General features: G+C 40.7%; 1 long non-coding RNA gene across 1 annotated transcript; it reads left to right on the top strand.

Moving 5' to 3' along the window:
* The first annotated feature begins 2,051 nt into the window (after positions 1–2,051).
* LOC126291936 (uncharacterized) lies at positions 2,052–2,847 on the top strand. The gene is made up of 3 exons (XR_007551942.1): positions 2,052–2,192; positions 2,350–2,460; positions 2,639–2,847. It is a non-coding gene; the product is annotated as an uncharacterized LOC126291936 (long non-coding RNA).
* Positions 2,848–8,185: the final 5,338 nt, after the last annotated feature.

The following is an 8,185-nucleotide window of genomic DNA, read 5'->3' as shown; positions in this document are numbered from 1 at the left end:
TCTCACGAAACTTCCGTCATCAGCTGCCTCCTCAGAGTGTGAAAATATTTTTCTGGCATCCACCTGCTTAGGGAGAAACGATAATCGTAATGGAATAACAGAAATGAGAACTCGCACCGAAAAACTTCAATACAGATTTTTTTTTCCTGTATAGCGTGAAGGTGGCTGTACGGGGTTTGTGACACCTGCACAGAGTGAATGGTGTACGGGGAGAGAATGCGTTGAGCCCGGGAGACTGAAGGTAGCGGTAGCGGACAGAGTGTACCAGAAGTAGAAGTAGGGTTGACTGGCCGTCCTCCGCTACATGCCACGTATCCTGCGGAGGGCCGAAGCACGTTTCTGCACAAAACTGACTGTCCCCGCATCAGTTGGTAGCGTGCGTGGTCATCTCCCGGAGTTCAGTAATGCAGTTCACCTCTGACAGTTCGTCGAGACGACCAAACGTTTTTACATGTACATGGTAGCAGGTGCCCGAACGACAGAATACTGGTGTTTGCCAGAGTAAAGTGAAAAGTATGTTCATCAAACTCCGAATCATTATTTGTGAGTGGAACGTTCAAGACTTGGAGCAAGCGGCTTGGACAGTTGTGTATTCTCCACGCCGGCCTTAATAGTTCTTGGGAGGAAACCAATGCATCTCTGATGATGGACCTCCAAATTGCCATTGTCGAAGCAAGTTTGTTTCTTGGAACAGATATTACTGGTTGGAGTTATCATTTTATTCAATGTCTGTGAAAACAAATTCAGTGCTGCGGCCTTGTTCCAGCCTATAAGGAAAACGATAAAATACCCTGTCACATAACAATGTGTTCTGCCCTAGCACATCTTCCCCTGGAAATGTTGGGACGATGGTTGGCAGTGTATTCAGGAGAGCACTCCTGAAAACCAACCGCTTCAGGACTTTCATGCTTGTTTTTCGGACTAGAGGCTCGATTACGAACATATACCAAGAGAGATGTGAAACTGCTGTGGAAGGCGCCATAGCACTAATATCGTCTCAAAAGCATTGAACTGAAGAATAAATTTATTATTATCAAAAGTTCAGCCGAACGTTTATTCATTAGCGAAAAATCTTCGAAAAGATGCAGAGCACTCGAAAAGATGCAGAGCACGACGGCCACAAGTTCGTCCCACTGATCTTACACTTTGTTGGGAAAAGAAGAAAGCAAAGTCAGCATAAAGACTGACGAAACGATTGCAAAGGCTTTCAAGAAACTCCAAACTAATGGGAACTTGAAATTATTTCTGACTTGCGTAGCCTACATACAGAAGTTACAATTACAAAAGAACGTCAGAAGCATCGAAAAATTTGTAAATATTGAAAAGTGGTTCAATTTAATCACGGTCAATCTTGTAAATAAATTCTATAGGGACTGAAAGAGACTACCTTGTAGTGCTGTTCCCCGAAAACTACACAAAGTCGGCTAAATGTCTATTGAAATTTGTAAAATATTCCCTAATGAGGACTGACATGGGTATCTCAAATGCCAAGCCTTTTCTAGGAAATATTCACAGCATTCGTCTTGAGAGGTTCTTAGAATCAAAATCTGTATAGGCAGGTACCGGACAAAAAATTTTTGGTGCGGAAACGCATGCAAATGACATGAAGTTAAATCCATACTTCCTCCTTCTGTAAGAACATGACCAAACCAGCATGAAAAATATCACTGGTCGCAGTTTTGCAACCTTCCAGGATATCTTAAAACTAGTTTCTAGGAACACACGTCATAGGCTACAGCAGTCGTGCTGATGAGGCCAGGGTCGCCGGTAAAATGGGACGGTGAGACGTCTTTGCGTAGCATAATATTACGGCCTGCTGGGAGCTGAGCAGAGGTACTAGTGATGGGCTAAACTGTGATTTTCCGATACCAGTGATTTCTATGAATGCTACTTTTCAGTATCTGCTATTCTTAACTGTGATTTGTCGCAGTTAAGAGTCGCAGTTAAGGACCTTAGCTCGCGTATCCCTCCGCCACTGCTATTTCTGCGATTTCTGCTACTTCTGCGATTTCTGCTACTTCTGCGATTTCTGCTACTTCTGCGATTTCTGCTACTTCTGCGATTTCTGCTACTTCTGCGATTTCTGCGATTTCTGCGATTTCTGTGACTTCTGCGATTTCTGCGACTTACCACCGTATGAAAAAGTTACATCTGCTCACACAGAAAATTGCATCTCAACAAATCTGTCATTGGTAAGTAAGTTTTACGTTTGTTCTTCCGTTGGCTTTAATTATGTATTAAAGAAACACTGTGAAATTATTAATAGTGTAATTAATATGTAAGTAGCCATACAGCAGCGTAATAGTCCGCGTATAGAAAATGAATTCTAACATACTGTTATGTTCACAGGTACCCGAACTACATTTCAGTCACTCAGTAAATTGATAACTCAAAATATCATTGTCAACAGATCTGGAGAAATTGCCACTGCGTCTTTTGACCGTTTTCGTCAGACGAGAGGTTAGTTTCTAAGTGTTTCTATGGACTTAATTACTTCAGTGAGATCTTTCTTGCAAATGTGAAGCATACTCCATTGAGTGGCTTTCATTACAGCAAATATTAGCAATCTACTCTATCAATTATATTGCTTGTAATTAGTGACAGCAAAAATTGTTTAATAATCCTTGTGATTTTGCAGACACAGTTCTGACTCTTGATTACTGGTTGCTGTACGTATCTATCCACATCAAGGCTATTGAGAGAGACTCGTGAAGATTCAAGATAGCTCTTAGAGGATTTGCAGTTTAAAAGTAACATAATTGTGAAATAAGTGTGCAGATGAGTGATTAAACTGTGTTTTATTGAAGTTGTTATGCGATTTTAAAGGAATAATAAATGTTAAATACAGTGAGTGAATAATGAAAATCTCATTTTCCACTTGTTTAAGCCGTGCTATATCCGTAATTTTCTGCCACATATTTACTGGTAAACACTAGTTGAAGAGTGACATACCGCCCCCGCCCCCCCCCCCCCCCCCCCCCACATTCCACAATCTTGGTGTGACACTGACCTGTAACATAGCCCGAGGTATAGAATATGCATTTTGAGGCTGTTGGTATGAAAGTGGGAAGTACAGATCTTCCAGTTAAATCAGGAATAGCTTAAGTGCAGTACTTGAAAGTAACACAGGAAAAGCTTACTTATGTAGGTGGTTGTAGTGTCGGCAAAAAGTTCGTGTGTGTGAAGTTGCCATGCAGAACACAAGGGGCAAAACTTTTATCCCGAGTCTTGAACTATGCCGGAATAAAAGTGATGCATTCATATGACTCAATGCTGTTTTCATTTCACTACACTTATACAGATGTCCGAGTTCTGCTGTGTTAACATTGCAAAGTCCTGTAGACATGCGGAGTATTAATAAAATTGTCATATTGGAAGCAGAATCACATTTGTTACGTTACTTGATATTTTTAGGAGAAAAAGGCAATGTTGCTTCTTATTAATATAATACATTCAGAGTCACAGCTGTGTTTGACCAATCATAACTGATGCTGGTTGTGCATGTCGTCATATAATGTGAAGGACTTATTTCAATAGTGGTACAAGTCCATTACCTCCACTTTTCTGTCTATAATGCTTCTGAAATTAATGATCCAAACAAACATTAATAAAGGTTCATTTCTAGCAAGAAGCCATATGCTTGAATATTTCTGGTATCTCAACTGTAGATTTTTCAGCGCTCATTTAACTTTACGACTTCGTATCTCAAAATGAACAAAAATGGACTTGTACCAATAATGAAATAAGTCCTTCATAGGCACACACAGCACACCGATCTCGTGAGGCACAAGGCTCTTATAACGAAGTACGTACGTCGTTCAACAGATGGCACTAGGAAAAGAATATTAACTGCGCTTTTTAGTTGCTACTTGTGACTCTTAGTTGCGATTTGTCACTGAAATCGCAGAAAGCAGTATGGAATTCGGCCAACAGATGGCTCACAGCGTTTATTGTGAAATGCTACTTGCGACTGCTAACTGTGACTGAAATCGCAGTTAGATTTTGTAAAGTTGTTACTGTGATATCTGTGACTTCTCAATCACTGTGATTTCTAACAGATACGCGATTTCCTGCCCACCACTAAGAGGTACAAGACGTGCTGTCTTCAGAGGAATGATCGCAACCAGGCCCGGTGTAGCCTTGGACACCGCCTAAAAACGTTTCTTCTACTTTGCCGATAGCAACCAAATTTTTTAAAATCGTCTCTAATACGTAAAGTTTAGAAGTTTAGAACATAACTTAATTAGTTTTCGAGTTTTGAATTTTTTACATGATTTTAATGATATTCTTGAAAAACAGCTTTTGGTACTCACACTATAATTCGGACACTGCAGATTTTGTAGGTAGTGACAAGACACAGTCCAATAGTTCGTGCATTCATATTAGGAGGAATATTGATACGTGTCACGTATATTTTTGGCATCTGAATCGACTGTAAGCGAGCAGCGATGTGGTAAGCCGTATCGCAGAAGTTTAGCTAACATGTCTGAGCTGGGCGAGGAGGCAGGGGCGCGGTGGAAGTTTAACTGTCGTTGTTTATCTCTGGTAGCGAGTACAGTCCAAGTACAGCTGTGCTGGAGTTAAGCTGATAATCTTAAGCACTGTTAGTGAGGAATCTATGGCGATATTATGATTCAAATTAAAATTTATCATTTGTTCAATCAACATGACTATGAGACTGATCTGTGAATGAATGAAGAAATCTAATGGAATGTGAGATAAATACAATAATGATATTTTTTACTACTGCTGCAATATTGTACGAACTTGGTTATTGTACTGAAAGTTGTCAGATATGAGAGATAGGAAAGTATATTGTTTGGATGCTGAGAAGTTCCTTAAATTTATAATCTACTTTGAGCAATTTTTCTCGTTACTCAAAAGAAAGCGGTGTCTTGTCATTTATGCGCATATTTCATTTTCTCACCAACCTTTCTCTTACAATTCTTTTCAATGGATGATGCAACCAAGTACGATTTGCAGTTAACAGAGAACTCATTGCACCTCTCGAATGTCTCTGTGCAGATACAGTAATTTGCAGCTTTAGCAGACAGAGCAGTACTGCAACGCGTTATCCAGATTTCCGCAGATTTGTGGTTAGGAGAAAATATTTTTATTGTTTTATTTATACAATCAGGGCCAACGTACGTTATTCAGAGAAAGTTTTTGTGTTAAAATTTTTAAAAACTAATTAATCTGGGTTTCATGTCGAAGTTATTCAGGCAGTTTACACTGTTTAAAATTCTTGCAGTCAGATTCCTAACTTGTACAATATGAAACGCTTCTCGTTTCATTATGACAATTAATTATTATTACAGCCCAACTTTGCTTTCACTTTATGACAGTTGATTTACTATCACAGATTGACAGATCTGACTTACAAGCAGAGTTTTTCAGGTCTTATTTTTATTTATTTAGATAACTTTCAATATTAGTAATCTGTTTTAACTGCTTATTTAAAATTTCAACCTTAAATTTTCTTTAATCATCGATACATAATTGTGATGATAAAACAAACAAATCACATTTTCGATTGTTGCATAGAAGCATGCAAACACATCAAACTACTTCCTGTAAAACTTTCATTCAGACTAGTTAATATTACTGATAAAAAACAAACTTATGGCAAGATTCATTTTAACATTTCATTAAAAAAATAATGTTGCTACAAGACACATACCCATTAAAATTGATCGGCAGCATGATGTTTTCCCTTATTGCTTATAAGACGCTGCTTATTGTAATATCAAGATCACGTAGCCTTTTTTTTTTAATTTCGTCAGTAAAAAAGCTCTCGTAGTATTCTTGAGGAGGCGCAGTGGTAGGATACCTGATTGCAAGCCAAAGCCTATTTTCTGGGAGCTTGTTGAATGCACTAAACAGGACTTCAGTGCATTGCCTAAACTTATATTCAGACAGTAGACAGGAAAAGTAATTGATTTCCAGCGACTGGCTGCAAAACGTGTCGCTTCATTTTTCCTGGAAATCATGCAACTTGTTTTTACCAGTTTGAGTTATGCCAAATTCGGACCAAAGATTGTTGTGTTTTATGGTGACAGAGATCAATAATTATATTTGGCATCTTTCGGTGTGCCAGAGTCCCTTAGGCAGTCCGTGTTTCAAACCTTTCTTAGTCGTACTTGTAATTCCAGTACAGCCAAATCATTTTGGGAACTGAGAGTGAACACTATAAAGATGTGAAACAGTCACTAAATTATTTTTGAAAAAAATTAAATTCTAGGGTGGTGTCTACCCTTAAAATGGAATGTATCAGTTTTTGAAGGAATGAAAATACTCGGGTTAGGAACTTAAAAGCGATCAGACACAGCAACATCAACGTATTAATGCAGGATGCCTAGTATACATGTTTATTGTATGCAATGGTATATTGATACGCTTGGTGTTCTATTAATGTGCCTCAAAAATTCAAACACAACGAAAAAATTCAGTTTACAACACCATTACAATAAATTCTATGCGAAACATTATGGACACTTGGAAGGTGAACAGTGAGAAGCCGGGAAGAAAAGCTTTACTACGAAAATGAACTTTTATTTTCAGGAGGAAGACTCAACGAATGAATTTAGAGTTAGATCAAGTTACCACACCGCTTTTCAGCTTGCAAAGGGTTGCGCAGTTCGTCTTATTTTCGGGTTATGTTGACGGTGTGGAAACCGGGCTACAGTTAGGACTTGTACAATTACTGCGTGGTCAGTTTTACAGCAATATTACTCTCGTAGACTTCCGTTTCGTGAACGTAAATTTTAAAAAGGAAATGTATCCACAGAAGCTCAGTGGAAGACTTGAGCGTAAGTGCGTGTTTGTTACTTAGCACCTCTGCTCAACTGCCGGAGTACTTAGAGCGCCGGTCGGCCCGTCAAGAGCAAACGTCACTGCGTGCAAGTGTTCGATGAATGCTCTGCCAGGCACTTTATTGTGAACTGCGGAGTAGTCGTGTGGAGGTAGATGTAGGTCAGCGGTAAAAGACCTTTACGAAACACTGAGATAAATTATAGTAACGCAGAGAGTTTTATGCGAACGGCGTGGTCTTGTGTTTACGGTATCGTCCTCGTACAAGTCAATATTTTGTACTACAACATCCGATGTCACACGGTCCAGTCACATTAATGTAACCAGCGGCCTATGTTCGACGTCAACGTGCAGTAACCACTGCATTAGCAGTGGAGCGTATGTATGGAGTGTCTGGATTGGCGCGCGGGAGAGGGGTCGCTGGAAAGGGGGGGAGGGGGGGGGGCGACGCGGGCAACAGAGTCGTTGTCAAAATTCTGACGACCAGAGGGGCGTGACCATTGGCTTCCGGGCCAAGCGTGCAATCATTTCCGAAACGGTTCACGAGACGCCATACTTAAAGTAGAACGTCTATGGGAAAATGGCGTTATCCAAAACTGGCGCCGAGCCAACTGAAGTAGACCACGAGCCACAGATGACAGGACGCCGACATGTATACGGGCAGGGCGAATAGACGTGAAGCTGGTAAACAAATGACCGCCCAGATGTGTACGACGTGATAAGTCTGAAAGCAAACAAGGTGGAAGCGTTATGGTCTGGGGAATCTTCTCGTGGCATACCCTGGGTGATGTCATCGCTCTGGAAGGCTCAACGAATCACCACAAGAATCCATCTATACTTAGGGAGCATGTCAACCCCTACATACACGCGTTGCTCGAAGATAATCGAGTTTACCCCTCTACCCCGACCACCAATCTCCCAGTCGAGAATCTATAGCACCACGCCGATCGGGCTGTTCACGTCACGGGTCATCAATGGAGAGACCTTACGCAGCTGGCGACGGAGTGTCTCCACAGCTCTGTCGGTATCTTCCAGAACCTCACTGACACTCCTCCAGCAGGCCTAGCATAGGTCCGCTGCTTACTCACCCAGGTTGCTGACAGCTGGTCACATTACTGTCGCCAGAGAGTGTAGTTGCATGTCGGAGGGTGCTCTCTTTTATCGAGTTTCTTCGACTTTGGAACGTCAGACTATTAAAACAACCAGAGATGGAACTCTTGAGACCGAAACGACCAGCAATAATATTTGTATTCTACCTTGTTACTTGTACTTTGCTGTTCATTCCTAATGGGTTGCAATTTCTGACGGTGTGGATACGCAGGAACCCAAGAGGGCAGCTTACGTTTTGGGAATGAGACGAGCAACAACGACACTT

This window comes from Schistocerca gregaria, chromosome 9, assembly GCF_023897955.1.
Source record: "Schistocerca gregaria isolate iqSchGreg1 chromosome 9, iqSchGreg1.2, whole genome shotgun sequence".
In the NCBI taxonomy this organism is placed as follows: Eukaryota; Metazoa; Arthropoda; class Insecta; order Orthoptera; family Acrididae; genus Schistocerca; species Schistocerca gregaria.
This window is presented reverse-complemented; position numbering and strand designations above follow the sequence as displayed.